The sequence below is a fragment of the Lactuca serriola genome, chromosome 3, assembly GCF_051521515.1.
Source record: "Lactuca serriola cultivar US96UC23 chromosome 3, Lser_US96UC23_V15, whole genome shotgun sequence".
Taxonomy (NCBI): Eukaryota; Viridiplantae; Streptophyta; class Magnoliopsida; order Asterales; family Asteraceae; genus Lactuca; species Lactuca serriola.
In genome coordinates this window covers 80,509,333-80,524,726 of record NC_136410.1, presented here as the reverse complement: position 1 = coordinate 80,524,726, position 15,394 = coordinate 80,509,333, and the positions used below count along the sequence as shown (strand labels likewise).

General features: G+C 34.9%; 1 long non-coding RNA gene across 1 annotated transcript; it reads left to right on the top strand.

The window, feature by feature from the left end:
- Window positions 1–3,008: 3,008 nt before the first annotated feature.
- LOC145094546 (uncharacterized) lies at window positions 3,009–3,969 on the top strand. Its single transcript, XR_013703411.1, has 4 exons — window positions 3,009–3,172; window positions 3,355–3,444; window positions 3,702–3,767; window positions 3,881–3,969. It is a non-coding gene; the product is annotated as an uncharacterized LOC145094546 (long non-coding RNA).
- The last annotated feature ends 11,425 nt before the right edge of the window (window positions 3,970–15,394 follow it).

Sequence of the window (15,394 nt, the reverse complement as noted above, 5' to 3'; positions counted from 1 at the left end):
ATATACCTTCGGGTGTGTCTGGACTCAAAATGAGTATTTGAGGAAATTTTTCAAAAGAAATGATTTTCTAAAAACAAGTAAGAGTTTTAAGAGAAAAACGAGTTGGAGCAGTGTGTACAATCAGCCAAAGCCTGAACAGTGACGCGCAAATGGATCAGACGACGCGCAAATGCACGTCAAGGAAGGCCCTGTCATAAAGAGAGACGACGCGCTTTTGCGCGTCGTCTATAGACGAAGCGCATTTACGACGCTCATTTACGTCGCGCAGTTACGACGTGCCTTTACGACACGCAATGCGTATCAAGGAAGGCCCTGTCATAAAGGAAGACAACATGCATTCGCGTGTCGTAACCTTACGACGCGCGTGTTAATGACACGCAATGCGTATCAAGAAAGCCCCTGTCAAGAAAGGCCATGTCATAAATGAAGATGACACACATTTTTGCGTATCATAATTTTAAATGTTTAAAAAAAATATATTTTTTTACAGATTTACTAATTTTCAAAGTAAATTTGCATTTAATGCATCATAATAGAAAATAAAATATCATATACAAAAAATATAATCCATTTCATAAAATTTAATGTCATACAAAAATAGAATCCATTGCATAATATTTTATTACAAATTTAACATTTTTTGTTTCAGTACTTTGACAATTTGTGTTGCTGCTGATTCCGGAGCCAATCCACGACTGCATTCCAGAGCTGATTCAGTGGAAAGAGCATCCCAGACTCCATCACTTGAAATTACAAGCCGCCCACAAGCAAAAGATAGCTGAAGATCATGAATAAATAAAAGTTGTTAATAAAAAGAGGAATAAATTGAGTTTAATTACTAAACACCAACATTCAAACCAATTAATGAAAGTTAAAGCATCTAAATAATATAGCATGGGATGCAAATATATCATGCATCGTACAAACAATGAAGATTTTTAGTTTCTGGAAGATTATTGACATCATTGGGATTAAGAGTTTTCTTTAAATTATACTACTAGAAAAACAGCATTTTACGATGCGCAAACCACGACACTCATTGATTTATGTTGCGCAAAAGAGAGTGACGTTAAAAAAGCGTCATCTCTTCAAAAAATTTATGGATTTAGGTCACGCATCATTGCGTGCCCTTAAATTAGTGTCTCGTGTAAAAATATAAAAAACACGGAGGGCACTTGTGCGTCCTCTGCGAATGTCACTTTATAATTTTTTTAAGAAACGCGCGTCTCCGAGGGAAAATGAAATCCCAAATTTTTTAAACCCCCGCCTTCTTCTTCGTCATCTCCACCCCTCACCCACATCCACTGCCTCCAATCGTCGTTGCCTCTTCTAGCCTCAAACTGCAGCGATGCACCTTCTTTCTCGAAGAATGCTTCATTTACCACCATCGTTCGATTATGTGAGCCCAAGGAATTGACGGAAACGAAGAAGATTATGGATCAATCGCTTCACATCATGTTTAAGGTTAAGGGTTTGAGATTTCTTCCAAATCGACCCTCACACTAAATGGTTTGATCTCCTCTTTTTTTTACCTTGTTCCCTCTATTGATGCCTCCACCTTCTACAATCGATGTTGATCTTTGAGTTAGCAACAAGAAGCCCTAGGGCCTCCGCCTTCACCCACCTCCAGCGCCTCCTACATTTATTCATTCAATCTCATCCCTCTCTCTACTCCTCTCTTTCTCTTTATCTCCTTCTAACCTAAAAGTTTCAAAATGGGAAAAAGCTCATTCATCTTATCCTTAAACTCATCCCCCTCAGCCAACTGATTTGTATATAACCACACAATCACCTCATCAATCACATCCTCAATCTTCTTATCTACCGGAGTCAACTTCTCACCAAGCTTCTCATCTTTCACCGTGTTCCTCATGTTATACGTATAATTCTCTAAAGCATTCATCACCTCCAACTTCTTCTTGGGCTCCTCATCTCTAGACTCATACTTCCCAGCTTCTTGAAGCATCTTCTCAATCTTATCCTTTGAAGGTCTTCCCTTCTCATTAGTAATTGTAATATTGTTCTTTTGCCTTGTACCTTGCAATATTATCTTTCAAGAAGACCCTTCACATGCTTACCCAAATTGGAACGATACCAGATGTAAGTTTGGACACGAAAAGCCGCCGTCGTCCCCCTTCCATCGGTACTACTTCATTTTTTCATCTTGCGCTGTGTTCCTCACGATTGATTAGTTTTTGTTAGAAAATGTCATTTGGTTTCCTTTCCTGTATTTATTTCTCAATTTTTTTGGTTCTGTGAGAATTGAAAGGCCATGTATTCTGATCAACATAATGTGCACATTATGTGTTTGTTAAAATGTCTAAACCAAATTTTAAGCTTTAGTAGACCACTTAACGTATCGCATCAGCCATGATACATTTTAAGCTTTAGTGCACATTATATGTAATGGCATTTACAAATTTTTATAAACTTTTACAATTGTAGTTGTACATTGAAGAATTTGACAAATTTCAGCTGCTTGTGCCTTTTTCTTAACTTTCTTGTTTACTGCACATATTATTGCATTAAGGGTCTTATCAGTTCTAATTATCCTTTTCTTTTTGCAGATTAAGGCACTGAAAAAGGATGTTGTGAAGCTATTTGAAAATTTAGATAAATATGGTTAGTGCATGAATTATATTCTAACATGGGAGATATCATTATTTTTTATATATGCTTCCTGTTTTTATACAATTTTGTAGATGATGGGGCCAATTTCTTTGATGATCAACATCAAGGTCCTGTTTCAGCCACCTCATCAGTTGTTCGTGGGCTGACAACTTTCGCTTCCGCTTCCGGAAGTTTTAATATATGACACAATCTTATTAGGTTTCTAGACACCACTTGTATTTCCTATACTCATAATTTTAAATTTTAAAATTCTTTTTATTTGATATTTGCAGATACTAAGGGACAAGATATTGGGTTTGGCAAGATTTTTTCTTGGGATTGGAATCCCTGGCAATAGCAAGCATTTATATCACCAAATTGATGCTTTAGATTGCTTAGATCAAAACAGGAAAGTGAATAACATTCTCTCTTAAGTCTTAACACATTTATTTTTGAATCTATTGACATTTTTGTTTTTTATTTTTCGTTTAGGGAATTAGTTCCTCTCATTTTATCACTTCCAACTAGTGTCCTTTCATTTACCAGCCAAGACAAACTTAAGGTGTGTTGATTCATTTGGTGACCTACTTCATTACATTTCATGTTCCAATTTTCCCATCACAAGGGGGTTCTGGTCCATCTTCAAATCGTTACAATTCTGCTAAGGAGATTGATCACCTTGAGCTTTCTGATATTCAGGCAGTCATGAGATTTTTTTTCTAAATTCTTGGTGTATGTGAACAGACTTGTGCAGGTGTTGTTGTGCTTACTGACCTTGTATTTTGGTGCCTATTACTCCCGTTTCAGTCTGGCGATGGCTTCAAGCTTACCCTGGTTAGCATATTTTGTCCCTTGCCCCTTTTCTTTCATTGGGATTTGGGAATACAATACCAACCTCTCACACTCTTCAAAAGAGATTAAAATCTCCTCCTTTTTCCTTTTGTTTCCTGGAAATAATTATCATTCTCTTTTTATTGTTTGCTAGCTCATAACAACTATATTTGTACATTATGATTCATTCGGAACTGTTGTTGTTGGCATTCTGAGTCTGAGTTAGTTTGGCTATAAATAAATCTCTGTTGTGATTGCAGTTGATTGGTTGCATGCACTCCCTGAATGTTGTTTTTCTCCTCTTGGATTCTGCTCTCAACAGCCTAGTAAGTGATTGGATCGCATTCACCAATTGGTTATTCACTATATTAATGATCCTAATAAGTGTCGAGTTGATTCCATTATCTCACTATTTGTCTTTTTCTTGTGCCCCTTGTAGCAATTTACTTGGCACGGGTTAACATACTTTGTCTTGTGGAGCTCATCTTATACAATTTTCCAGTGTGTTATGCATGCCTGCTGCTTTACATGGTGATTTCCACTTAACAGAACCCACTTCTTTTGTCATTTATCAATTATTTACTATAAAATTTCCTAGGATTGAAGTTTGAGAGGCTATTATTGCAGGTGGCCTTATCCCTTCCTGGAAATTGCTACTCCATGGGCTCCCATGTGGTATGTTGCATTGCATCCAATGAAATAAATAAATAAATATATATATATATATATATATATATATATATATATATATATTTCTGTCGGGGGTAGATATGACTTTTCACATCCTGCAGGTACTTTGGCATCGCTTTAGTTCACCTTCCATGTTACGGACTATATGTTTGGCTTGTGAAAGTGAAAGCATCGATGCTGTCAAATGTGTTTCCGCAAGCATTTATAGTCCAACGTGTGGTTTTCATTTACAATCTACTAAGGAGAAAGATCACACAACTCGATGATGCAAAAGGGGTAATCCCGGGAATCTCAAGACGGGCATATTTATGGTTAGGTACAATCTTGATGAATAAAGGTGCCCGAGTGAATACAAAAAGACGGGTCAGACCCGTACCCGATGTCGATATTGGTAATGTTTTTTTCTGAACGGAGCTCTGTTTAGTGGGATTACATTCTCCAAGCATGGCAGGGGTGGTACCAATAAAGAGATCATTGAGTGAGGGATCAATAGAAATGGTCTGGACAGAATGACTTAATAGCGGTAAGCCTGGTGGGCAAAAAAACTTGCTTCTTTTACTAGGGTATCATCAACAGTTTAGGCAAGTCAACTTTGTCCTTTTTTGTAAAATTTAATATGATTATATCAATTATTTACGAAATTCAAAAAGAAAAAAGACAAAAAAAAGTATCCAAGTTGTTGACTTTTTTGTTTTATGTAGGCTTAATTTGGTGCTAATGCTATGATTGATGATTGGGAAGAGAATTTGGATATGATTACTGCTAAGAAGACCAAAGATGTTGAATTGGTGCTTATTCATCTCGGAGATTGTTTATGGAAAGAAACAAGTAATGTAAGTTCCATAATTCCATTAAGTAATAAAAAAATAAAAAATAAAAAGCAATATTCATGTTTGGTTATGAGCTAGGTTGTGAATGTGGACAGATGACAAGTAGTTTACATCATTTTTAAGATGATGGACTCAAGTAATTGGTCATCCGGCAAGCCTAATTAGATGTGATCAAGAGATTGACAATATATCACTTACCTATTGTAAATATGGTGCAACTGCTCTATTATATTATGCACTTTGACATCAACAATTCAAAAACTTTAGGTAAATGTCCCATTGGATATTTAACTTTTGGTATAAGCGGTTTGTTTAACTAATAGGGTATCATGTAACATGATGTCAATTTCACCATGATTTGAGGCTTAATTTGATTAATGTAATGATAAATCTGATTTACAGGGGAATTTACATGTTAGTATTGTATATGGAGGTGAAGAAAGTCTGCAACTTACATGGCCTAAAATAGTTTCTGAGCATAAATGTCTTGGCTTTGTTGACTCTTTGTTGATTTGTGTATTAATCATGATTTCTCACCATTCTAGTAAATTGGAGTTTGTGTCATCAACTTGCAAGCTTAATTCTATTTTCATTTTTTTATTGTTTGCTACAAGTATCTCAAACCTTTATAAAAATGGTTAGATCCTAACAGGTGTTTTTCTCCTAAAGAATACAAATGCAGATTTGGAACGCATGACCCTTTATATCATATCAGGTTAATCTATTTTCTCCTAAAATTAAGTTTTTATCAATTGAAACTAATGATTTGCTGTTTAGCTTGTTAATGAAATCTATTTTATTAAATTGAGTTTTGTTTATGTCATGGTCATGACAGATTTGGAACGCATGACCCTTTATGCACCTGTCTTCCACTTGCTTATAGCCTTACACCATAAGACAAAGTGTTGGAGTTTAAGTTAGTGCAAACTTGTTCTGGAGTGATTTTAGGAGACATTTCTGGAGATTTTGTTGTCACACATACTGAAGATGAGATCCTTCAAGCTTCCATTGTTGCTTTAACTGCATTTTTCAGGTCTTTTTTCTATAATTTAATTATTGATAAAGTTACCTTGATTTCATATTTGCATTTTAAATTTGCTACAGAGGAGGGGGTAAAATTGGGAAAAGAACAGTTTAACATAATTACGCCTCTGTTACAGCTATACATACTCTTCATTTAGTGATTTTTTTTCACTTTTTTTGGTTTATTATATCATTTAATAGATACTTATTCAGGTATATCTTTTTACGAATCCTATATGGCTCGTGAAAACACAATTACAACTTCAAACTCCTCAAAACACTCGCGCATATACTGGCTTAGCTGGTATGCTTCCATTCCTTCTGTTAATAACTAAAACTACGAAATTACCGTTAATCCTCCACCTCACCATGTGTTGTTTGATCCAAATGACCTCGTTTACATCATCGTAAGATTCATGAACTTATACCCTTATGGCCTTATCTAATTCTAATTGTTTTGATGTGGATTAGGCAAGGAACATATACCAGTGTCCATAGGGCTCTGTGATTAGAAGCCAAGCCAAGTGTGGGAAAATACTTAATGAGCAGAATAACCTCTTTGAAAGTTTGCTTCTTTGAATTATAAGGTGCATTTTTTTATCTAATTAAATACAATGACAAGTACTACTGAATTTCCTATAAAATATAAGGTCATACCCTGAGTTAAACTACTTACAAAAAATGATAAAATAGGTGTAAAAGCTTTAATAAAAAGTACTAGCAAAGATTTGTGCTCTGTCTTATGCTTTTGATTGAAGAGAAAACTGGAAGTATGTTGGTCCTTTTTAATAATATAAGATATCTTTATATCCGGAAGTAATGGGTTTTAAAAAGGTTTAATCTAGAATCATAATATTACAACATTTTTTAGGTAATCATTTTGAAAAACACATCCACACTCCTGCTTAAAAAGACAACAGGTATTAAACTTTTGTTTGATGACTAATAAAATTTCTTCATTTTCCTCAGATGCACACCTGCTACTTGTTGACTTGCCAGAGCTAAAATCTTTGACCAACAGGTAATTACAAAAGTTGCCTTTTGTTATCTATTAATTCTAGTGCATTATTTATTTATTTTTTTTGCTTTCCTTGATCAATAAACTTTTAATGGTTGTTGAAAGTCATTGGTATAGGTATAGGTATAGAAGCATGATTATCTTATATTTGGTGTTATTTATGTTTATCTTTATACATAATATAATTTGTTTAATGACTAATAAAATTTAACAGAGGCAAAGTAATGAATAAATATTATTTACAAAATGATCCAAAGAATCATTTTAGTGTTGTATTGTATTGCATGTTAAGTTACCGATTTGCCATGTGCAGGTTCTGACAGCTCTAGCAACCTCCTTCCATGCCGTACAGCCTCTCAAAGTTCCTACATTCAGGTTATTCTTTTAGAAAGGAAATTGTCAAAGGAGATTGTCAAAGGAGAATTTATTCATGGGTTTCTTTTAATGTTGTACATGTTTTGTTTTCTATAATAAATATTATGCAATATTAGCAATGTGTTACATTTACTTACTATTGGAATGATTATTTGTATTTGACATACTAGTGCAATGAATTATCTTTATTGTTTATGGTATTTTATTTTTTATTATGAGACTTTTAATGTGTTATTTAATTTGAAAATTAATAAATCTATCAAAAATATATAATTTTAAAAACATTTAAAATTATGACACGCAAAAATGTGTGTCATCTTAATTTATGACATGGCCTTTCTTGACAGGGGCTTTCTTGATACGCATAGCGTGTCATTAACACGCGCGTCGTAAGGTTACGACACGCGAATGCGTGTCGTCTTCCTTTATAACAGGGCCTTCCTTGATACGCATTGCGTGTTGTAAATGCGCGTCGTAATTGCGCGTCGTAAATGAGCGTCGTAAATGCGCGTCATCTGAGCCTTTTACGACGCGTAATGAGCGTCGTAAAAGGCTGTTTTTCTAGTACATACATCTGTATGGATGAGTTCTAACAAATATTCACCTCTTTCATAAGTCTTATGAAAGGTGACTTAGTCATCTTCCCAAAAAACAATATTCGTATTCACTATTTGTTTTTAGGTCAAACGATTCCGGCACTCCATCCTTTTGGAGTTGGGTGATGCGTTTCTTGTTGATGTGTCCAAGACGAAAATGCCATAAGTATACCTTGTCTAAATCATTAGAAGAATCAATACTAAATACCATATTTCCATGTTCATTCACACACACACACAACAATCTCATAAACATTATTACAAGGATAAGCTATGAAAATAAATGCACCATTTTTATAAACTAAAATTGCACCATCATTATTATCAAAACTGTAGTGATAACCTTCTGTAAATAAAGCATTAAATGAAATTATGTTCCTTGTCATTTTTGACAAATAACAGAAATTATTTAAATTAATCCAAAAACTATTAGCAAACTTAAGCTTATAAACTCCAATCCTTGTAACAACCGACTTTCTCCTATTCCCCATGACCAGGTTCAGCTTCCCATGCTCAACATGTTCACTTCCCCTTAGTCCCTGCATATCAGAAAAAATATGGAAACCACATCTCGTACCAAGGAACCAAGAATCTGAAAAACATGTGTTATTGATTTTGATAGAGTATATACCAGATGAAGAGTCAGACACCTTTCCCTTAGCCTCTCTCACTTATTGTAGGGACTTGGGGCAGCTTCTATTCTAATGACCTTTCTGGCCACAAGGAAAACACATAAATTCTTTCGGTTCATCCACAAGAGGAGCATCGATTTTGACATTTCCCTTTGACCCACTGGACTCTCCGATGTGGGCTTTCCCTTTCCACTTGGGTTGGGAATAGGCCTTTCTCTTCTTGTCATTTCCTTGATGAATAGCCATGATTGGGGCAGTTGCAACACTGTTGGAATAAGACTTCTTCATTATTTCTTTAGTTGTTTGAAATAGATTATGAAGCTCACTCAATGTGGTCTCAATATTGTTCAAATGATAGGTCAAGATGAACTGATCATAACTATTGGGAAAGGAGTTGAGCACCATGTCAATGGAATTCTCCTTGTCAAATTTCACATTGGGCTTTTCCAATCTCTCCACATGTCTCTGCATTTTCTACGCATGAGCAAACACATATTCCCCATCTTTCAGTTTGCTTGCCATAAGGGCCTTGACGTATTCATAACGCTCTTATCTAGATTTCTTGAGGAAATTCTTAGAAAGAGCATGGTTCATTTCATAACGCCAATAGTCCTCATAGGTCTTTTGGAGCTCAGGTTTCATGGTTGCAATCATAATTCAAAAAAACTTGGTAGATTCATCAATGTGTTGGTTATATACAGCCAATTCCTCAAGAGTAGCAGTTCTTTATCTATTTTTGGGACTAGAGTGTCGAGAACCTACTCTTTGTTCTCATATCTCAACGTTATCTTCAAATTATGTAACCGGTCCATGTAGTTTGGACCGGTAAGCTTGTCTATTGAGAAGATTGATAAGAGAGTGAAGTCGTGAGTGGGCAGAGGAGGATGAGGAAGATCTTTATTTCCAGACATCTAAAATAAGAAATAAGATTTTAGTTAGTTGATTCAATCCTTAATATTTTAACCCAAGTTATTATTCAATTCTAAGATCCATAAATACAATTCGAAATAAAGAACAATGATGTTCTAATCTAACGGCAAATTTATTTTAATTAGGTAAAGCATTTTGCCAATTTCAATCTAATAAGAAATTCCTAGATCTTTTTAGATTCATTAAATTGTTCGATTTCATGTTTAATCTCATAGTATGTTCTTCGATTTGTGACTGGGATGTTGAGAATCACAAACAAAATGTGAATAATCATGCAAACCCATGTGACATGCTCGAGGTCGTTTAAGATTACACATTGACATGTCGGTTAACCATACAAGCTCCATCAACAACCATAAATTCGAGTATGTTCCATCATTTCATCTTGATAGTCCCTCATTAGTGTGTCGGTTAACCACATACGCTACACTAACAAATTCCAAAGAAATGATGTATTTTTTCAAGGATTAGCATACAATTTCACATTTCTCCTAAAAGTAACTAGAGTGAGATTTTATACAAGGTTCTTGTACTTTTACATTATACTTTTAATATGACTATGTCATATCAAACCAGTTCGACTAACGACCCTCCACCACACAAATAAGTGGTTGGTGAAAAAGACACACATTTGGCAGTCATTTTATAAGTCGTTTCTTTATACCTCTCTTATAGTGTGGCTTTATGAATGAGATCTACTAACGATTTTACTGAGTTTTAGTTATACCTATAGTAATATACTCTTATACATATGTATAGGGTGTATTTCAAAACTTTTCAAAACACAAGATTTAAATTTAGTTATCTAAATTAACATTTAATTAATTAATCTGTTAAATCAATTTTGAATTTAATATTTATATTTTAATTAGAACATTAATTAAATATATATTAATTTCGTTTAGGGTAATTCAAATTCATTTAATTATCTTATAATTAAATATTTATTTCCTTTTATATTTACCTTCTCAAAATTTGAATTTAGGTTTTATAAATATCTAGCATTAATAGTTCGGACTGTAATCAGATAAAATAATAGATAACGACTAATAAGTAACATATAATTCAAATTAAGCAAATCTCGTAATTTCGAACTAATCAGAAGACGCGTTGCACCTAGCCCTAGGCGGGTTGTTCCTTGCAATTAAAGGGTTTCTTTTTTGATTTTCAAGTTTCAAATTTTATACACTAGTAATTTAAAAGGGCATGGCTTTGATACCACTATTGGGGTTTTTAGGTTACAAGAACATTATACATGCGGAATTTCACATAAATCTTAAGGGTACATGCAACTAAATGGATCTATGGTTTTTCACCAATAATAGCAACATACTAATGAAGCAAAAACTAAAAACTCTACTATAATCGAAATCATAAGTAGTAAACATACCTTTGTGCTTAATTTGAATTAAGCTAACCAAATGCTTGAAGTCTCCTTGGAAAACCTAGCTCCAACAGTATGGTAGCATTTAATGTGTCACACCAAAAACTCAAGGAAACCCTAGGATTGAGTAGGAGAGAAAGGAGAATGGAAAAAAATCTGATTTCTCTTTGTGAAGGAATGTTGGCCGAAAATCCAAGGGATTGTGACCCTTTATATAGTTGTCAGATAATCCCAGAAAGCCCACATTTGAATTTAAAATAATAATATTTTAATCCAGTAATTATCTAGTTTCCTTTTATTATTTGGAGGCTTCCGAGAACCCTATCTAGGGCACCCAAACCGTCCCCCTCCTAGGGAGGTTCTAGATCCTCGCCATTGTTCAACTATTGAACAATTACAACCCAGCACTTGTACCTTTAATTAATTCTAATTAACCTAGAATTAATTCCAAATTAATTCTGAGGAATTCTTAATTATTTTTACTATTTATAATTAAGACAAAACTTCAAAAAAGGTCCCTGTGGTTTTCGAAAATATCAAGTTTAGTCCCTAAGTTCAAAAAACCTCACAGATGGTCCCTGTGGTTTCAAAACTTTTAACAAATGGTCCTTTTCACTAACGTCGTTAGCTTTTGGCCGTTAAGTGAAGGGTATTTCTGTCTTTTCACTACCACAGGGACCATTTATGAAGTTTTGTCTTATTTTTTATTTAAAAAAAAGAAAAATAATAATTATTTAATATTAACTCTCTCTCTCTCTCTCTCTCTCTCTCTCTCCAGATTAATGAATCGGTGAACAATGAGGCTTTTTTCAAGTTTTCCAAACGGGAAGAGGAGTGTGAGGCTTCGGTGGGTGCTTTGCTCCAGCCGACAGAAGATGAGAGGATAGGGACCGGGTAGCAGCAGTTTTCAGTCAGGAAGAGCATCACCGGTGCTCGATCAGAAAAAATAGGGAAAAACAGGAGCGACATTAGGGTTGTCGTCTATTGCCTTGCCGGGGATGGTTGTTCCTCTTTCGATTCTTGTAGTGGATGCGAAGGGGGTTGTTTCAGTAGCTCCATTGTTCTTTCTTCTTCAAAAAATGGATGCTTGGGTTTGATATTTGGCTGGGAAGATAGAAAGAATAACGGATGGGAAACAGTCGGTGTTTGATCACGATTTTCCCTCGACACTTGGAGCTCGACAAGGGATGTTGACCGTCGGGAAAGATGACCACGACCTGTGGTAGTCGAAGGAGGATTTGGGGATCACCTGATAATGAGAAAGGAAGCAGAAGGGAGGTCGGTGATTCTCATCTTTCTTTCTTCTCTAGTGAACAAAACAGATAGAGACCTATTTGCGACCATAGAGTCCTTTAACTAGAAATGGTGGAGATTAGGGGTGTTTAGGTTTTGGTTATTTGACTGTAGGGAAGGAAGAAAGAAAGCGGGGTTGTTTATCTCATTAAAACGAAAGGGAAAAGAGCTGGAACTAAAGGTGGGTAATAGGTTCCTTTTTGTTCCTCTATTTTTGGCTTCGGATATGAGAGAGAGAGAGAGAGAATATTAAATAATAAATTTTTTTAAATAAAAAATAAAACAAAACTTCATAAATGGTCCCTGTGGTAGTGAAAAGACAAAATTGCCCTTCACTTAACTGCCAAAAGCTAACGGCGTTAGCGAAAAGGACCATTTGTTAAAAGTTTTGAAACCACAGGGACCATCTGTGAGGTTTTTTGAACTTAGGGACTAAACCTAATATTTTCGAAAACCACAGGGACCATTTTTGAAGTTTTGTCTATAATTAATATATTAATCATATAACATATTAACAAATCATTTATCTCTCTCTTATAATCAATCCAAGCAATTTCTGGTTATGAGGAAAACCCAAAAAGGATTTTACTTTTATTCTTCAACATTATACCAATTTAGTAGGGACCTTAGGCACCTTAATCCAACACATTTGACCTGGTGGAATCGGACCATACCAGAAAACAACCGGAACTGAAACCGGGATGTTTGATTTGGTTCCTAATTGTCCATTTTCCACTAAATTAGTTTTCGGTTCTATCGTTCTCAGACCGGTTTCGGAACCTTGTATATTGCTAAAGAGCAAGCTTCCTTATAGAACCGCACTAGAACCACGGTTTCTCGTCCGGTTCCCATTTCCCCATTTTCCACTAAATTAGTTCCCAAATCAGTTCTCGATTCTGTTTGGTCCAATTCTAGTCTGATGTTCATCCTTAGGCTTAACAAACTCACCATGATCAATTAGAAAATATGTAACATCCGGTTTTTAGGTATGCCTTATTTTAACTTAAAGTTTAATTTTTAGAGAGTCACCACGTGGAAAGGATGGCCACAGAGTAACGAAGCAATTTCCACTCGCAAGTCTTTTGCTCGCGACGACATGGAAAGGAAGGCCACAAGATGGTGCTGCTGATGTCTTAAACACTAAATTTCTAGGTTTGCACCCTATTTAAAGGAATAAGGAGGAGAGGGTTTGCTTACCCTCAGCCTCAAACACCCTCTTTTATCTAGAAGAAACCCCTAACTCTTTTCCTTCATTTTTGAAGCTTTCTTGAGTGTTTTGAGAGGTCTTAAAGGAAGAAGCAAGAAGGTGTAAACCAAGGATCAGCAAGAGAGCCCCTACCTCCCATCCTAGCTCAGTTCTGGACTCTTTTAAGTGTTCAAGGTTCCACCTTTTTTATTATATAGTGCTAGATCTTGCATTTTTTCCCATTTTCTTCTTGATCTTGTTGGTTAGGATGGTGAGACTTCATAAAGGTTGCAACTTAATAATTCTCTACATCATTTGAAGTAGTTTATGGTTTGGATCTGAACTTTGGTGGTTTTTGATGGGTTTTAGCCATAAGAACTTTCCTATGTGCGCATGCAAATCCCTAATGCTTGGATCTAGGCTTTCTAATTAAACATGCTTTGAATCCAAGACTTCTAATAACTAATTAGGTATAAAACAATACAAAATCAGATCTAGAAGTTTACCTTTGAATCTCTTGTTTAGATCTTGTTGTCTTGGAGCTCTAGAGTCACAATTGTCACTCCTCTAATGGCTTACAAACACCAATAAGCAAAGAAGATGATTTGAGAGAGAGGAAAGGGAAGAAATTCGGCTAGGGTTTCTTTTTTCTTAAGAGGTGCCGATTTCCCTATGCCATGGGGTCTATTTATACTTGTAGACTCCTTAAGGGTTTCACCTTAAACCCTAGTTAGATAATCCTTTCCTTAAAGCAATCCAAATCCTTTCCATAGATAAGCCTTGGACGATTTTGAGCTATCCAAAGCTCTAGAATCCATCCAATACCTATCTCTTAAGGATTTACAGTCTAAAGTGTAACTATCAAACAATTGACAGTTTATACCCTCTTATTTAATTAATCTCTTTAAGTCACCAAATTAATACTAATTAATTTATGACTTATATTAATCAAATACTAATATTATTATTCCTTATATTATTCTCATGATATATTAATAATATTTATTCTCTCATAATAAATCATCCTACCAAGTTGCTATGGTGAAGGCAACCCAAAAGGACCATGCACAATCGGGTCAAATACTTGCCTAATATAGTTGCAGCCTTAGACACTATTCCAACAGTCTCCCACTTGGATAAGTCTAGTAACTATATGCACAAGTACAATTCGATTTGCAATCATAGCTCTCAAAGATGCTGTCAAACTCTGATCTAATCAATCTTGTCCTTTAGATAAGGGATCGTACAGTCCTCTGTTAGATATCATGCTGACAATTCTATGGAATGATTAGTCAAGCATTTAGGTTTCTCGATCTCTGATTTATTTAACATAGAACTTAATCGAACACATCAATTCAGTTCTGACCGGGCCCGGCACATAAGTCAAATCAAATCATCGAGCGGCCGAGATATCGCTTTTACCTTCTTAGGATAAAAGTTACAGATAAACTTCGACTTATATGCATTTACTTATTCATTAATCAACTATACACAACAATGCGTTTTATAACACCGAGTTACTGATGCGTTTTCGCATTATCAATGTACAACCAATTAACAAATAAAAAACCATATATCCAGGTTTTAAGACTATATGATATTATTTTCTTGCAATCACCCCTTTTATATCATATTCCATAAGGCGATTCCAGCAAGCACAGGTTTGTTCCAATGCTCAAAACCAGTTCATAAGCACTCATGAACGTCGCAGCAATCTCTTGCTATGTCTAATACCATTTAGACAATCTACGCACCAATTCACGACAATCTTCATTCATATCTACTTCCAACATATGAACGATTGTGGACAATTTGAATAACTCAATTATTCTGGAAGTCAAAACATGCAAAATGAAACAATAGTTAAACAATTAACATAAGACAGTAACATTACTCATAAATAAAACTCATTTATTTAATCATCAAATATTAATTACTTTTATCTATTACACGTTTCTACTACTATCTAATCTATGCTAATATCATCCTTCAGCCC